We start from the raw sequence: 19,135 nt of genomic DNA, 5'->3' as shown, positions 1-19,135 counted from the left end.
CCTGGCACACAGGGTTAAGTTAGCTTTTTTCTCTTTACTGAAACCTTTTGGTCAAAGTTAAACAAACTTGACCACGAGCAATTTAGTTTTAACGATTTCTATTTTAAAAATTAGCAAAATTGATTGGACACTTAATTTGGTTGTTTGTTGGTTTTGTTTTGTTTTTGTAAATTAGCGCTGAATGGGCACAAGTTCAGAACGGTAAAAGTGACGTCACCCAATTTCAAACTTGATCATCAGACTCAGTGTTTTGTGTTAATAAACATTGTGTATTAATTCAATAACATTTGGTTGAGGCAAACTAAATGTAGAGAGCGGAAATTACAGAATAAACACTACGTCTTTGACCATTTGTAAAGGGGCATAACTCACGAACTATAAAAGAGACGCCCTTCAATTTCAAATTTTATCTGTGTGTTTTAGTAATTGGCATAGTGTATAAGTTGAATTTATAACATTTGGTTGAGGCAAACGGAAACCATTTCTGGGAACGTACCCGACAAACGGACTGGACTGACGGACAAGGGCTAGACTAAACTTCTCCCACGCCTAGCGGCGGGGGCATAAAAAATGTGTTTGATACCCATAATTCGTGACAGTAACATTTGTATTCCTTTTTCTTAATTTAAAGTCTTCTCAGACAGGCGATTTCCTTCGTGTGTATCGCCAATTAATATATTTTACACAGAAGCAAAAGAATAAGTTTCGGCAACATGGTTAATCGAAGTGTAATACCTAAGATTTTCATCCCTAGGTTTACATTTCGATAAACCATGTTTGCGAAACTATTTCCGTTGCATCTGTGTAAAATGTATCCAGGTACACACACTTATGATATTCACCGCTTAAAAAAACTTTGGTAGAAAATAAAAAATAAAAATATTTCGGTCAAGAAATATGAGAATTAGACATATTTTCCCCCGGAGAGTTTCGGTGTGTAAACTGGGTCACTGGCTAATAAACCCACCCGTTTACACGACAAAAATTTCTAGGTATAGTGTAAAATGCGTTAAAACTAAATTGATTGCGGTCAAGTTAGTTTCACTTTGTGAAAAAGGTTTTAATGAAGAAGATTTTTGTAAAAGTAATAAACAGCGATGGGTGCAGAGTGAGGAAGAAAGCTCTCTTTATTCTGTGTGCCATGTGAGCTAAAAATCTGTGACAATGAATTTTAATCTGAAATTACCAATTACAATAAAAACTGTGATAACGAATTCCACAAATTCGTTATCACAAATTTAATCAGTTTAAACAAATTCTACAATTCGTTATAACGATTTATCGTTATAACGAATTTATCGTTATCACAAATTACAAAAAATTGTGATAAGGAATTTAATTCTTAATAACGAATTACAAGATCTGTTATAACGATTTTCACCAATTCATTATCACAAATTTAATCTGTTAAAACGAATTATAAAATTCGAGATAACAATTTAAATTCGTGATTTCGAATTCAAATAATTTTATATTTTTGGGAGGTCCTAAATGGGCTTCCGTAGAAAGCAATACTACTGAATGTTTCACGATTGTCATGTTAATAAGATAAGAAATCCAAAAATTAAAAAGATAAAGACAAATATTTTATGTATTGATATCAAACATTTTAATCCAATTCTCTTTACACGGGAATAGTTCCGCCTACTGCATTGAGTGACAGTTTTTCTGATTAATATAAATAGTATATCTTGGAGAATTCTTACAGTTGTTATAAACATGTATAAGCAGTTAATTATTTAAGAGGTAGAAGATTCTTTTCAGAATTATCACAGACTTATTACCTAGGGGTTGGGTAAGCGTTTATCAAAGACAAATTCTCGTCCATTTTCGAGAATATACCGTCCACTTTTAAGGGTATGACGTCACTTTAAAGGGTAGTCTGATGCAACGTTAAGGTATAGCGTCCAAGTTTAAAGCCCAAATATGACGTCGGTGTCTCGATGTCCGAATCATACGGTCCAACCTCAAATTCGCGTCCCGATTTCATGGTCGACCATGGCGTCCGCGTTAAGGCCCAAATATGGCGTCGGCGTTCACACCCAGGTCCAAATATAGCGTCAGCGTCCGACTTCCACCTTTATGGGTTCATTCTGTCCCACAAACACTACTGACAACTCTCCACAAGAGACCAAAATGGCACAGAAATTAACAACTATAGGTCACCGTACGGCCTTCAACAATGAGCACAGCCCATACCGCATAGTCACCTATAACAAGTCCCGAAATGACAATGTGAAACAATTTAAACGAAAAAACTAACGACCTAATTTATATACAAAAAATGAACGAAAAACAAATATGTAACATATAAACAAACGACAACCACTGAATTACAGTCTCCTAACTTGGGACAGGCACATACATACAGAATGTGGCGGGGTTAAACATGTTAGCGGGATCCCAAACCTCCAAAAACCTGGGACTTTGGTGTAACAGTACGACATAAGAACGAACTGTAAAAATCAGTTGAAAAAGGCTTACTCATCAGATGGAAAAAAATACAAATATATAAGATCCATACAATACATACAGACCATATATCGAAACCAATATATACTAAGCATTCAGCCAATCAAACAAAATGCATCTTAGAACCAAAGATCATTTTCACACTGTATATGGGTTAGAGATCTTAAAACAGAGTATTTTTGGACACTGTATATGGGTCAGAGATACAGTTTGTATACAGACTGAATCTAAAAATTAGACCCATAGATAAAGCATACAGACTGTATATAAGAGCCACAGGCAGTGCACACACTTTATCTTGCAGTAACAGGCAAAACATACAGACTTTTATTTCAACTTGGAACAACTTACAATGCATACATACTGTGTCTCTGATCCATAGACAGTGTTAACCGACTAAATCTAAGATATACCGACAATAGAAGTATCTTAGACTCATAGTCAAAGCATATAAACAATGTATAAAGACTGAGAACGACGTACAATACATAAACTTAATTTAATTTACAACAAAGAAAATGCATACAGACTGTATCTGGGAAGCACAGACAATGCATTGACTGTGTGTAATCAAAGAACCTTTGTGAGCACGCTCACATACTTCACAGCCCGACATTGTCACTAAGCAAACAAAATTTCAACAGATTATTTAGTTCAAACACGCATGAAATTCTGTTGTGTAATTTCAGAAGATATGCAGAAGTATATTTAGGCCGAAATTCTAAGTTCAGAAGGCATAGTTCCTAATTCCTAACAAGAGTACACACGTTGAAATTTCTCGCCTTATTTATGTTGATAGACCTAAATATAAAGTTTTACTACAATTATCACATAAACTTATTAATAACATGACAAAAGAAAATGAGATCAAGGTCATATGACCAAAATGAGGAATACATTTACACCTTACAATCATTCAATACAAATCAGGTCAAGGTCAGATGACACTTGGCACAAAAAATAAACACTGAACAATGAACCTCGAAAATGAGGTCAAGGTCAAATGAGACTTGCGAGGCTGACATCATAAGATATTTCCAGACACCAAATACAGTTGACCTATTGCATATAGTATTAGAAAACACGAACAAAACTCAAAAGCTTAACTTTGACCATTGAACCAAGGAAATGAGGTCAAGATCAGATGACACCTGTCAGTTGGACATGTACACCTTACAATCCTTCCATACACCAAATATACAAGACATATTTCATATAATATCTGAGATATAGACTTGACCACCAAAAACTTAACCCTTTTCATTGATCCATGAAATGATGGCGAGGTCAAGTGAAAACTGTCTGATGGGCATGCTGACCAAGGTACGCAAATACTAAACATAGTTACCCATAATATGAGAGAAATTACAAAAAACTTTAACTTTTTTTCAAGTAGTCACTGAACCATGAAAATGAGTTCAAGGACAATGGACATGTGACAGACGGAAACTTCCAAACTTAAGGCATCTGCATTTAAAGTATGGAGCATCCAGGTCGTTCGCCGTCTAAAATATAAAGCTTTTAAGAAGTGAACTAACGCTGTCGCCGCCGCCGCCGGATCACCATTCCTATGTCGAGCTTTCTGCGACAAAAGTCGCAGGCTCGACAAAAACAAAAATGTGTCCATCGTACACCGTTCCCCACTTGCCCTATCATTTTCTTTGTTCAGTGGACCGTGAAATAGGGGAAAAAAACCTTCTTTGGCATTAAGCTTAGAAAAAAACATATTGTTGGAAACATATGTACTAAGTTTCAAGTTTATTGGACCTGACCTTCAACAAAAACTACCTTGACCAAAACATTTAACCTGAAGCGAGAAAACGGACGAAGGAGCAGACGCATAGACCGGAAAACTAATGCCCATTTACTATCGTAGGTGGGGCATAAAAAAATTAATCATGATTTTCTGCCAATATGCACATTTACATAGCATGTCCTAACTATCTAAAAAATTCATGAAACTCTGTTGTGGTCTTTAGACAGATTTTATGACAAACTGTTGTAGGAGTATATAGGAAATCAATGAATTGATAATTTCATAATTTCCTCATTATCTACAAAGATTTATAAAACTCTGTTATGTGGTTTCAGAGGAGTTGCAATAACGAGAACAGGACTGACAGACCGATGGATCAAAAACATTGTACCATAAAGAACTTTGTTTGGTTTGGTATAATAAAGGGTCTGCTAAATAATGTAAGGCTGAGATAAATTAGTCATTTGGTCACACCAGTTTTTTGGCGAGGTTCGTTTTGTTCAGTCTGTGATGTTCTTTGTTGTGTTTTGCATTCTGTTGTTTGTTTTTTAATCTTTCTCTTTTTTTTGCCGTGGTTTTGTCAGTTTATTATTGACTTATGTGTTTGAATAAGCCTTTAGTATCTTTCGCCTCTCTCTTCGGTCAATTTGATTATGTGGGACATACAGATTTAGACCCAAACTTGTCTCTGATTGTTTCGTGATTATTGCAGATGTATATCATAATATAAAATTGAGTATGGAAATGGGGAATGTGTCAAGGAGACAACAACCCGACCATAGAGCAGACAATAGCCGAAGGCCACCGATAGATCTTCAATGTAGCGAGAAACTCCCGCACACGGAGGTGTCCGTCAGCTGGCCCCTAAACAAATATGTATACTAGTTCAGTGATAATGGACGTCATACTAAGCTCCGAATTATACACAAGAAACTAAAATTATATATCATACAAGACTAACAAAGGTCAGAGGCTCCTAACTTGGGACAGGCGCAAAATTGCGGCGGGATTAAACATGTTTTTTGAGATCTCAACCCTCCCCTATACCTGTAGCCAATGTAGAATAAACAAACGCGAAACAATACGCACAGTAAAACTCAGTTTAAGAGAAGTCCGAGTCCGATGTCAGAATATGAAACAAAAGAAAATAAACAAAATGACAATAATACATAAATAACAACAGACTACTAGCAGTTATTGACATGCCAGAACCAGATCTTAATTAAACTGATTGAAAGATTATGTCTTCATCATATGAATATCAGGCACAATCCCTCCTGTTAGGGGTTTAGTATTATACCGTCATGAAATATACAACCCTCTTATTTACAATATCATTTGATCAGCACCTATTTACAAGGGTCTATTTGATATGATTTTTCTCATTGTTGAAGGCTGTATGGTTGCATATAACTGCTTACATCCACTTTATTTGAACTTGAGTGGATACATGTAGGCGTCTCATTGGCAATCATACCACATCTCCGTATTTTTACAGTATTGTATCAGTACTGTTACCTAATAACAGGACAAAACAAGACAGTAATTTGACAAAACTAAAGACATACATACTTGATTTTACTTCTCTAAAGATATAAACAAAATTTTCATAGTTCGTATCTGAACATGTACACAGCCATGGGAATTTTAAGGGACTATATTTCAGTGTGCATATATTTAGTAGCTAATCTGGCTACTTCCTGTTTATCAGACCGGTACCTTAGAAAAGAATTGTGACAATATATCCAATCTTTTCAAAAACCAAAGACTAACGTCACTAGGAGCAGCAGTTAGTTGTCATAGATACTCTAGATAGAAAGATAATCTGCCACTTTTATAAAAGGGACTACACATAGTTTTTGAAAGGGTATAATCGGTTTGTGCCGAAATTACTTTCTTTAGTCCAGAAACTCATTTGTGCTAAATGGTAATCTCCACCCACATTTAGGACTGGCAGTTATTTGTAGTTTTTATCAACAGCTTGCACTTTTTCTAAATTATATTTGCTTCTTTTAAGACTGACCAAAACTGTTTTTTTACCATTGTGGTTTGATTAAGGTAGTGTATATCAAACAGCTGTTGGAAATATTTTGGACAACCCTCTTATTTACAATATCATTTGATCAACACCTAGTGGTCTTTGGTGGTATCTCGCATAACATTAACCCTCTCCCTTTCACACCGGTACAGCTTACCGGTGAAACCAATTTCAAGATTTTTTTGGGACATTTAGACATGTTTAATCGCCATTTGCTAACGTACAGATGTGGTTAAGGGCTCAAATTAATCCTCAGATAACCAGCAATGCGATTGAATGGGCATCAAACCTCTATCATTATTAGTTAATAAACAAGTCGCCCCTTACTGATGTGTAATTTTTCTGTAAAAACCATTTATTTTTCTTCGAATTTTGAGGGATATTCTCAAATAGAAGTGCAAAGAAAACTGCTCTTTTAAGAGGATTTATGTCTTTTTTCAATAACTGTGCAGTGAGTTTTTGAAGAATAGTATTAAACTAATAGTTCTAACTTGTACACTAGTTGCAAATGTAATTTTTAGTGTAGCAGCGCAATCACAAACTTGAATTACGCTAAAAATCTAAAGTCATTTCTTAAAGATATTATGAGAAAAGAGACAAAAACCGCTAAAATATTCTGAATTTTTTTGGCAAAGTTGAAATAGATGTAACAAAACATGGTTTCGTAAGTGTTGCGGTATACTAAAGTTGAAAACACTTTTGTTTGAATGAAGAAACATGTATATTTCAATGAAAAATGACAGTTTAAAGAGTGGATTCCTCCTAGATTTGCGTAAAAATCATGCATTTGGCTACAAAAAATTATCATCTGAACACATAATTCCAAAAAGAAAACAAACTGAGTGAGAATCTTTATATTATTGTTTTTTCCATTTCTTTTGTAGTAGTAGACTTAAGTACTTAAATTTCGATAAATTCACTACAATGTCAGTGGCGCAGGGGTACGCTGATCTATCTCAAGGCGCTAAGATTGAGAGTTCGAATCTCACTGCCGGAGTTGGAAAAACAATTTCCTATAATAAATGTAACTTAACTTAACTTAACTGCCGGAGTTGGAAAAACAATTTCCTATAATAAATGTAACTTAATTTAACTTTACTTTACTTTACTTTCAATTTCAAAAAGGAAACCTACGAATATTTTTTTTTAAAAGAATGTGTGTGCAAAATTGCCCCCCCCCCTTTGTTACCCCCTTTGCTCTATCGGGCTCGGTCAAGGGTGTCCCAGATCGAGCTAGCATTGGTAATTCAATGAATTTTCCCTTGTAAAAACAAAGTTAAGGTTGCTGATTGATTGAAAACGAATTAGACAAATAACTAGGGTCCAAGTTTGAAATCGGACAAAAAGAGCGTCTAAAATCAATTATTTTGAATGTTACGGACATCGATATTTCAAGGCCTATAGCACGTTATGCGTCTATTTATACCACTATGATAACTAATATGGCTTCAACAGACTCGAGGAATTGTGTTTCCATCAAAACCTGACCCTATTAGCCCACCAATATGTCTCTGCACGACTTTTTGCCCAAGGATTTCGTATTTTTTCACTTTTTCTCCAACAGTCACGTGACTTTTGGAAGTATACCACGTGACCAAAAAATGACGAATTATCGTCAAACTTAATTTTTTGAAATATTTTACTAATTATCTTTCATTTGACCCCAACATGGCATGTGTATGACCATTGATGCGAATTCTGTATTCATTTAAACTTCGATAATGTATTTTCGATAAGTAAAGGTCTAAAATGCATGAAAGGGAAAGGGTTAATAAGGTCTTTTTTAAAAGGCAACTTGAAATTATTGGTCCCATATTTATGTGCTATAGCAAATGTATGGGCTGCTGATCTGCATATATGATAGCAATATATTCTTATGTTTTCAATGACCCCTTATTTCTTCACTCCACTTTATAAGATAGAAATAAACGTTATTCCATATTTTATTGCTTTTTTCAAAGGTATCATAATTTAGACATAAAGACAAAACTAAGCACAGTGAAAAAAGTCTACTCTGTCCTGTAAAGTTTGAGATGTTTTTGTTGTTCAATCTTTGTCACTTGTATGGAAACACTAAATCTTGATAACCTACAATAGAAATATTATCACTTTTATTTCAATTCAATTGTTTCAGTTATCATGCATGTAATAGAGAAAATGATAAATAAGACCAGATCTCCACATTAATAATATTAAAACTAGAGGCTTCAATGAGCCTGTGTCACTCACATGATACTTTTATTTACAATTGATGCATGATACAGAAATTGTCCATACCAACCGTCAGTGTTTACCATACAATACAGTACTTCTATACACTGTCTGTATACAGTATTTGTCGGATTTTGTCCATACCTATCGTCGATGTTTGACATAAAATACAATACTCCTATATACCGTATATCAACAGTATTTGTCTATACCTACCGTCGGTGGTACAGTCCTCCTATATACCGTCTATCAACAGTATTTGTCTATACCTACCGTCGGTGGTTAACATACGATATAGTACTCCTTTGCACCGTCCATCAACAGTATTTGTCTATACCTACCGTCGGTGGTTAACATGCAATAAAGTGCTCCTATATACCGTCTATCACCAGTATTTGTCTATACCTACCGTCGGTGGTTAACATACAATATAGTGCTCCTATATACCGTCTATCAACAGTATTTGTCTATACCTACCGTCGGTAGTTAACATACAATATAGTGCTCCTATATACCGTGTATCAACAGTATTTGTCTATACCTACCGTCGCTGGTTAACATACAATATAGTGCTCTTTGATACCGTCTATCAACAGTATTTGTCTATACCTACTGTCGGTAGTGGCTCCTATATACCGTCTATCACCAGTATTTGTCTATACCTACCGTCGGTGGTTAACATAAGATATAGTGCTCCTATATACCGTCTATCAACAGTATTTGGCTATACCTACTGTCGGTGGTTAACATACAATATAGTGCTTCTATATACCGTCTATCAACAGTATTTGTTTATACCTACCGTCGGTGGTTAACATACAATATAGTGCTCCTACAATGTATATACCGTCTATCAACAGTATTTGTCTATACCTACCGCCGGTGGTTAACATACAACATAGTGCTCCCATATACCGTCTATCAACAGTATTTGTCTATACCTACTGTCGGTAGCTAACATACAATATAGTGCTCCTAAATACCGTCTATCAACAGTATTTGTCTATACCTACCGTCGGTAGTTAACATACAATATAGTGCTCCTATATACCGTCGATCAACAGTATTTGTCTATACCTACTGTCGGTAGTTAACATACAATATAGTGCTTCTATATACCATCTATCAACAGTATATGTCTATACCTACCGTCGGTGGTTAACATACAAAATAGTGCTCCAATATACCGTCTATCAACAGTATTTGTCTATACCTACCGTCGGTAGTTAACATACAATATAGTGCTCCTATATACCTTGTATCAACAGTATGTGTCTATACCTACTGTCGGTAGTTAACATATAATATAGTGCTCCTATATACTGTCTATCAACAGTATTTGTCTATACCTACCGTCGGTAGTTAACATACAATATAGTGCTCCTATATACCGTCTATCAAGAGTATTTGTCTATACCTACTGTCGGTAGTTAACATACAATATAGTGCTCCTATATACCATCTATCAACAGTATTTGTCTATACCTACCGTCGATGGTTAACATACAATATAGTGCTCCTATATACCGTCTATCAACAGTATTTGTCTATACCTACTGTCGGTAGTTAACATACAATATAGTGCTCCTATATACCATCTATCAACAGTATATGTCTATACCTACCGTCGGTGGTCAACATACAATATAGTGCTCCTATATACCGTTTATCAACAGTATTTGTCTATACCTACCGTCGCTGGTTAACATACAATATAGTGCTCTTTGATACCGTCTATCAACAGTATTTGTCTATACCTACTGTCGGTAGTGGCTCCTATATACCGTCTATCACCAGTATTTGTCTATACCTACCGTCGGTGGTTAACATAAGATATAGTGCTCCTATATACCGTCTATCAACAGTATTTGGCTATACCTACCGTCAGTGGTTAACATACAATATAGTGCTCCTATATACCGTCTATCACCAGTATTTGTCTATACCTACCGTCGGTGGTTAACATACAATATAGTGCTCCCATATACCGTCTATCAACAGTATTTGTCTATACTTACTGTCGGTAGTTAACATACAATATAGTGCTCCTATATACCATCTATCACCAGTATTTGTCTATACCTACCGTCGGTGGTTAACATACAATATAGTGCTCCCATATACCGTCTATCAACAGTATTTGTCTATACTTACTGTCGGTAGTTAACATACAATATAGTGCTCCTATATACCATCTATCAACAGTATATGTCTATACCTACCGTCGTTGGTTAACATACAATATAATGCTCCCATATACCGTCTATAAACAGTATTTGTCTATACCTACTGTCGGTAGTTAACATACAATATAGTGCTTCTATATACCGTCTATCAACAGTATTTGGCTATACCTACCGTCAGTGGTTTACAAACAATATAGTGCTCCTATATACCATCTATCAACAGTATATGTCTATACCTACCGTCGGTGGTTAACATACAATATAATGCTCCTATATACCGTCTATCAACAGTATTTGTCTATACCTACTGTCGGTAGTTAACATACAATATAGTGCTTCTATATACCGTCTATCAACAGTATTTGTCTATACCTACCGTCGGTGGTTAACATACAATATAGTGCTCCTACAATGTATATACCGTCTATCAACAGTATTTGTCTATACCTACCGCCGGTGGTTAACATACAACATAGTGCTCCCATATACCGTCTATCAACAGTATTTGTCTATACCTACTGTCGGTAGTTAACATACAATATAGTGCTCCTAAATACCGTCTATCAACAGTATTTGTCTATACCTACCGTCGGTAGTTAACATACAATATAGTGCTCCTATATACCGTCGATCAACAGTATTTGTCTATACCTACTGTCGGTAGTTAACATACAATATAGTGCTTCTATATACCGTCTATCAACAGTATTTGTCTATACCTACCGCTGGTGGTTAACATACAACATAGTGCTCCCATATACCGTCTATCAACAGTACTTGTCTATACCTACTGTCGGTAGTTAACATACAATATAGTGCTTCTATATACCGTCTATCAACAGTATTTGTCTATACCTACCGTCGGTGGTTAACATACAATATAGTGCTCCTACAATGTATATACCGTCTATCAACAGTATTTGTCTATACCTACCGTCGGTGGTTAACATACAATATAATGCTCCTATATACCGTCTATCAACAGTATTTGTCTATACCTACTGTCGGTAGTGAACATACAATATAGTGCTTCTATATACCGTCTATCAACGGTATTTGTCTATACCTACCGTCGGTGGTTAACATACAATATAGTGCTCCTACAATGTATGTACCGTCTATCAACAGTATTTGTCTATACCTACCGCCGGCGGTTAACATACAACATAGTGCTCCCATATACCGTCTATCAACAGTATTTGTCTATACCTACCGTCAGTGGTTAACATACAATATAGTGCTCCTATATACCGTCTATCAACAGTATATGTCTATACCTACCGTCGGTGGTTAACATACAATATAGTGCTCCCATAAACCGTCTATCAACAGTATTTGTCTATACCTACTGTCGGTAGTTAACATACAATATAGTGCTTCTATATACCGTCTATCAACAGTATATGTCTATACCTACCGTCGGTGGTTAACATACAATATAGTGCTCCCATAAACCGTCTATCAACAGTATTTGTCTATACCTACTGTCGGTAGTTAACATACAATATAGTGCTTCTATATACCGTCTATCAACAGTATATGTCTATACCTACCGTCGGTGGTTAACATACAATATAGTGCTCCCATAAACCGTCTATCAACAGTATTTGTCTATACCTACCGTCGGTGGTTAACATACAATATAGTGCTCCTATATATATACCGTCTATCAACAGTATTTGTCTATACCTACCGTCGCTGGTTAACATACAATATAGTGCTCCCATATACCGTCTATCAACAGTATTTGTCTATACCTAGTGTCGGTAGTTAACATACAATATAGTGCTCCTATATACCGTCTATCAACAGTATTTGTCTATACCTACCGTCGGTAGTTAACATTCAATATAGTGCTCCTATATACCGTCTATCAACAGTATTTGTCTATACCTACTGTCGGTAGTTAACATACAATATAGTGCTCCTATATACCGTTTATCAACAGTATTTGTCTATACCTACCGTCGCTGGTTAACATACAATATAGTGCTCTTTGATACCGTCTATCAACAGTATTTGTCTATACCTACTGTCGGTAGTGGCTCCTATATACCGTCTATCACCAGTATTTGTCTATACCTACCGTCGGTGGTTAACATAAGATATAGTGCTCCTATATACCGTCTATCAACAGTATTTGGCTATACCTACCGTCAGTGGTTAACATACAATATAGTGCTCCCATATACCGTCTATCACCAGTATTTGTCTATACCTACCGTCGGTGGTTAACATACAATATAGTGCTCCCATATACCGTCTATCAACAGTATTTGTCTATGCTTACTGTCGGTAGTTAACATACAATATAGTGCTCCTATATACCATCTATCAACAGTATATGTCTATACCTACCGTCGTTGGTTAACATACAATATAATGCTCCCATATACCGTCTATAAACAGTATTTGTCTATACCTACTGTCGGTAGTTAACATACAATATAGTGCTTCTATATACCGTCTATCAACAGTATTTGTCAATACCTGCCGTCGGTGGTTAACATACAATATAGTGCTCCTATGTACTGTCTATCAACAGTATTTGTCTATACCTACCGTCGGTGGTTAACATACAATATAGTGCTCCCATATACCGTCTATCAACAGTATTTGTCTATACCTAGTGTCGGTAGTTAACATACAATATAGTGCTCCTATATACCGTCTATCATCAGTATTTGTCTATACCTACCGTCGGTAGTTAACATACAATATAGAGCTCCTATATACCGTCTATCAACAGTATTTGTCTATACCTACCGTCGGTGGTTAACATACAATTTAGTGCTCCTATATACCGTCTATCACCAGTATTTGTCTATACCTACCGTCGGTGGTTAACATGGAATATAGTGCTCCTATATACCATCTATCAACAGTATTTGTTTATACCTACTGGCGGAGGTTAACATAGAATATAGTGCTCCTATATACCAAGAGGGATAACGGATCTGCATCTAGAATTTATCATGCTGCCCTTTTTTGGGATTTTTAAAATTCTTGTTATCCCTCAATTTTTACATTCATCCCAAATAATACAACAGTAGTCAATTAGGGGCAGAACACCCATTGTATTATGTTTTCTTGCAGTTATATAAAAAAAAATGTATTTAAGAAAGATGGTATATTCTGGATGATATATTAGCACAACCTTGGTCAATTTGATTTCTCCAGTTACTTAGTGGGCTGTCAATTTTGAAACTAATATTTTTTCACATAAAGAATTTTGTAATACTTTAATTTATTATCAAGTTTGGTTGAAAAGTCTGAATAGTTTCTGCTTTGTTCCAGTAATCAAACATTTTGTTTCATTTGCATCTATGAACATGTTATTCATTTTACACCACTCTTCAACCCTGTATAAATCTTCTTGAACATCATCATTTATATTTTCTAGATGTTTCCCCCTGATTTATGAATAGTGGTGTCATCAGCATATACAACGATATAGGTCTGTTTCACAATTTTTAATGCATAAGGGAAGGTCATTTATAAATAGCACAAACAATAGAGGACAAGGTATAGAACATTGGGGAACACCAAATTTTACATGTTGTTGTTCAGAGTTAACATTACAAATGTATACCTTTTGTTATTCAGGTACGACTTAAAAAAACTAACAGTAGTCTCACTAAATCCATACATGTCGAGCTTTAAACAAAGAAAGTCATATTCTACCAAATCAAAAGCTTTTTTTTAAATCTTAATAAAATTGCTAGGTTTAAATTACCATCTTTCATTTCTTGCAACCATGTGTCAATGATATTAAATAAATGTCAAGCTCAATCCAGTATATATTCCAAGTTATGGACAAATGATAATGCTATTAAAAATACCAAATCATAACCAGTGCTTTTCTCTTTTTCTATTTACAGTATATGACTAGGTAATAATGATTACTTTTTTCAACTATTTTCATACTTTTTTGTTTCCTCTGCTTTTGTATCAAGGGCATAATTGTTTATGGCAAACTAAGCATCTGCATAATCAAACTATTCCTAACTATACTCTACCTCAAATTCTGGAAACTGCAAAATTTTTGTCATAGCAGTCTTATGGTAGCTGAACTATTTCTATTTTTTGTAAATCTGGATTAATAAGTCTTTTGTCACATTCTGGGGCTATAGAAAAAAAACATTACAGAATTATCAAAATTATGTGTGTATAATGTTTGTGTACAGTCATTCAACTAAAAAAGGACAAAAATTATTTTTTTGTGTATAAATAAATAATTGTGATTTTAATGTCTTAATATTATAAAAAAAACTTCAAAAGATTAAATTTAAATTATAATCTAAACATGAAAGAGCACATATAAATCAACCTTTTACTCAGATTTATATCTAAAACCAGTTATAACTAGCTATAATATCTTTGACTTCACAAATATCATCATCTAATTTTACAAATCAGTATTTATTTGGTGGCACTTCCTGCACACTAAGTATGTTATGCCTTAGGTTTAATTTTGATGCAATCACATTTCAGAAGGTACATGTCTTGAACTGTTTTAATGAATAAATTACAGTTTTAAACTCAGTTTAGGCTGACCTGAGGTCAATAGTCTTAAACAATGTCATCAAACTATCAGTTTTACTGTAATATATTGATATTGTGACATTTATGGGAAAGAGCATATGAGTTAGTCATATTGGTCAATACAATGGAAAGTTTATAGCTGAGACTACTATAACACTATGTGTTATACTAGTAGTCTCAGTTTATAACTATGTTAATGTCAATTATATACATGACATAATAATTAAATCATTTAAAAAACTATTCCAAAGATTTCTCTCAAATCATGTTTACATTTTTTTAGAGAAGAGTCTGTCTGAAATATATTCAGGGGTAGTCCAAATAGTTATGACTTCTTAAAAAGCTATATTATGGGGAAAAAGGGGGGGGGTCTATTATGTTTTTTTCATACAGGAGGAGACGTCAAAGCAAAAAAAAACCCAACAAAACAAAATAAAATAATAGCCTGTCAAGACGTCCTTATATCATAAAAATTTGGTCTAATTTTGGGATAATATGTAACAAAAAATATGTTCCGGCGGAACTTATATCACAGAAAATATGTTCCAGCACTGTAAAATTTGTTCCGGAACTAATTTTTTGACCAAATATGAAATAAGTTCCGGAACAAATATCATAGCTCCATGAATTTTGTTCCAGTTAATATTAAAAGTTTTAAATAAGTTCCTGTGATATTAGTTTAAGACCAATATGTACATATTTCAAAGAAATCAATGAATAAGTTCTTCTCAAACCTTTTTTCACTGAAATAAGTACCTTTGCAACATATTGCACAGCGAAACATTTTCTTGTTACACTTAAATTATAAAGCAAGCTCAACATGCTAAATGCTGTACTGAGTGTGCTGGCATGGGATACATGTGCAATTATTGTAGACATGACTGTAAAGTTCTACAGGATAAAGCTATGGTAATTTATCATAATTTGTATCTATGTTTTATGTGGTATTCCTCCTTGGTTCCTGTTAACTGTCATGGCCCTGTTTCTAGTCATACATGTACTTGTCATGGAACAGTTTCAAAAGAGTGTGTCTTTTGTTTCTTCATGTCTTTTGGAATCATTAATCAGTTATTTTGTCCTTTTCAAATTAGTTCATACATGTATGTTCATGTTCATCTTTGACTTTAATTTTTTCTGAAAGATTTTTCTTATCCTACTCTTTTCTGGCTCAAAGTGGGACTGTCATTTTGATATTTTTTACGTTTATAATTAAACATTTGCTATAGTCCACAAGATTCTTATTGGATGATTTACATTTTTCATTTCAGTATTATATTATCAAATGAATATAATATACTTATTTTTATAATGCACTTGAATGATAACTTTAAACTCATTGATGACAAATGTTCAGTATATAACATAACCTGTTTAACCAGTGGAACATATTTCACAGACTAGGAACTTATTTAACCAGGTGAGGAACAAATTTCACAAACCCAGAACTTATTTCACCAGGTAAGGAACAAATCTCATAAACCTGGAACCTATTTCACTAGGCAAGGAACAAATTTCACCAACCTGGTACTTATTTCACCAGGTAAAGTGTGGAACTTATTTCATATAGATGGAACAAATTATATTGAAATTATATATGAAAAAAGTTCTCCCAGAACATATTTCCTGTGATAATAGTTCCACTGGAACTTTTTTCACAGGAACAAATTTTGGCTCACATTTAACTTCCTTTGATGTCGGGGAGGGGATAAGTTTTGACGATTAATTATTCTTGAAACTAACAATAATTATTTCTTATTGTTACTTTGTTAAGCGAGCAAGATGTGTGGTTCTCGAGTTATTTTAAAAAAAAGGGGGGTGGGGTGTTACTATATCAAATTTACCCAGTTTGGAGACAATAAATATTTAAAATCTAACCATAAACTCCAATGTTCCTGCTTTTTTTAGCAGAACAAACACGATGGCATTCTCGTCTCTGTTGTAATCAATAGTTAACTCATTTCTTCTTCCAGGTTATTTCTTAATCAATTATGATTATCAGCTGTCTATCTATTTACCATGTTTATGTTAAACTGGTCCGTAATTCCATCGTAGTGTATCGATAACTGAACACAACAAGGATCCAGTTTATTAAACGTATATAATATACAAGGTTCCTGAGTCAGTAACCGTAACTATCACCGTGCTTTGTGCGCATGCGCAAGAAACACCAACAACAAGGATAAGACAGGGTATACAGTTCCGTAATTTCGTATATTTTTCATATCTTCATACTAAAGAGCTCCAAAAGTAGGCGTGCTTAGGTGCACTGGGCGGGTCTAAAAACCGACTCTCGGTGGTTAACGTCTCTCGATGGTTAACTTTAAGTGCCTACCGTTATTTGTACAATAGATGACTAATTGCAGAATAAACACAGTTACTATGATCATAGACATATTTTATACAGTTACGATTATTTTTCAAGCTATTTGTCTACATGTTACGATTATCTTCTGTAATTTTTTTAATGGCTATTATTTCAGTAACAAGGCCACATATGATACTAAGAACACACACACACAACAATACCATTAATATCAATCTACCTGCTGCGCTATTATTGAAAACAACGCGTGTGTACACGGAGAAATTATAAGAAGACGATTTTACCTGTTTTTGGTTCCGCCATGTTGGGATTAGTTTAACACGAGTGTCCATTTCTCAGATGTTATCAATAATTCAACTTCTTTTTATTAATTGAATGACTGCATGGCGTGCATGTCCGTCTTGTAATATTTATACTACCTTTTACTTTTTTTCACAGATAATTGATAGTTTGTTTGATACCCGTAGTTAAACTTTCATATTACAAACTAAGAGATGTGAAATGTTTAGAATGTCCTTAACTAGATTACCATTTTCCGGCGGTTGCATTAAAAAACTATATTTTTACGTACAATATTTGGTATATATATTAGATCCTTACACCAGGGTTTATCTGACCTTGACCTCAGTTCATTGCTCAGGTTTTTTTTCATTGTCAAGTCGGTATCTCCGAAACAATTATCAATGGAAAAACATATAATTGGTATATAGAAAAGTTGTGATGAGTACATGACCGTCTGGCATGTTCTATTTGGCCATGACCTTATTTTCATGGTTGGCTGTTCACCGATTTGACTGAAATTCTCACATTTGATTCATAACATACTAACACGTTTATCCAAATTACTATTAGTCTGAAACAAACAGTAGAAAACGAATGTACTCGATAATATTTATCAGAATGTTATGTGTATGTAGTTTTTCTGCAATGTAATTCTATCAAGATATGAACATAAAAATAAATAGAAATACATGTAGATAGCGACATCATAAATTAGACTTTTTATGTTTGTTTGATTTCATGTTATAGGTTGATTACCGTTTTCAACTTCATAAGAATGATTTTTTTTTTTTGAATCGAATCAGTCGACGAAAGCGTTCAACTCAAATTGTTTCATTTTCAATGTTGACATTCTTTCACTTTGAATTGCTGAACACGACTAAAATATGCGTAAGCAATCTTTAGCTAAGTGGTCAAATTAAAGGTCACATGAATACAGATTCAGTGGGGTAGAAATTTTCACTTGCAAGTGAATAATTCATCAGCAATGTTTCTTTGCTTATTTTGACAGAATTGGATACTAAAGCGAATTTTATTTCATTATTCACTTTTATTAATGTTTGAACCAAAATAAATTAAATTCTTTTTTCATATCTCGAAGCTAATAGGTATAGGAAGATGTGGTGTGAGTGCCAATGAGACAACTCTCCATCCAAATAAAAATTTAAAAAATTAAACCATTATAGGTCAATGTACGGCCTTCAACACGGAGCCTTGGCTCACACCGAACAACAAGCTATAAATGACCCCAAAATTACTAGTGTAAAACCATTCAAACGGGAAAACCAACGTCTTGTGCCCTTTTGAGATTTTCTTTTTTTTCC

The 19,135-nt window shown here is 34.4% G+C and overlaps 1 protein-coding gene and 1 long non-coding RNA gene across 5 annotated transcripts in view; one reads left to right on the top strand and one right to left on the bottom strand.

Annotated features, from left to right (window-relative positions):
* Positions 1 to 19,135, top strand: part of LOC143080691 (uncharacterized) — an 81,163-nt gene that overhangs the window by 39,814 nt on the left and 22,214 nt on the right. The window lies entirely within an intron of this gene.
* On the bottom strand, positions 8,315 to 17,352 carry LOC143080692 (uncharacterized). Its single transcript, XR_012979769.1, has 3 exons — positions 17,084 to 17,352; positions 14,683 to 14,790; positions 8,315 to 8,354 (listed from the first exon to the last, which is right to left on the bottom strand). It is a non-coding gene; the product is annotated as an uncharacterized LOC143080692 (long non-coding RNA).

The sequence above is a fragment of the Mytilus galloprovincialis genome, chromosome 6 (genome assembly GCF_965363235.1).
Source record: "Mytilus galloprovincialis chromosome 6, xbMytGall1.hap1.1, whole genome shotgun sequence".
NCBI classification, from domain to species: Eukaryota; Metazoa; Mollusca; class Bivalvia; order Mytilida; family Mytilidae; genus Mytilus; species Mytilus galloprovincialis.
This window is presented reverse-complemented; position numbering and strand designations above follow the sequence as displayed.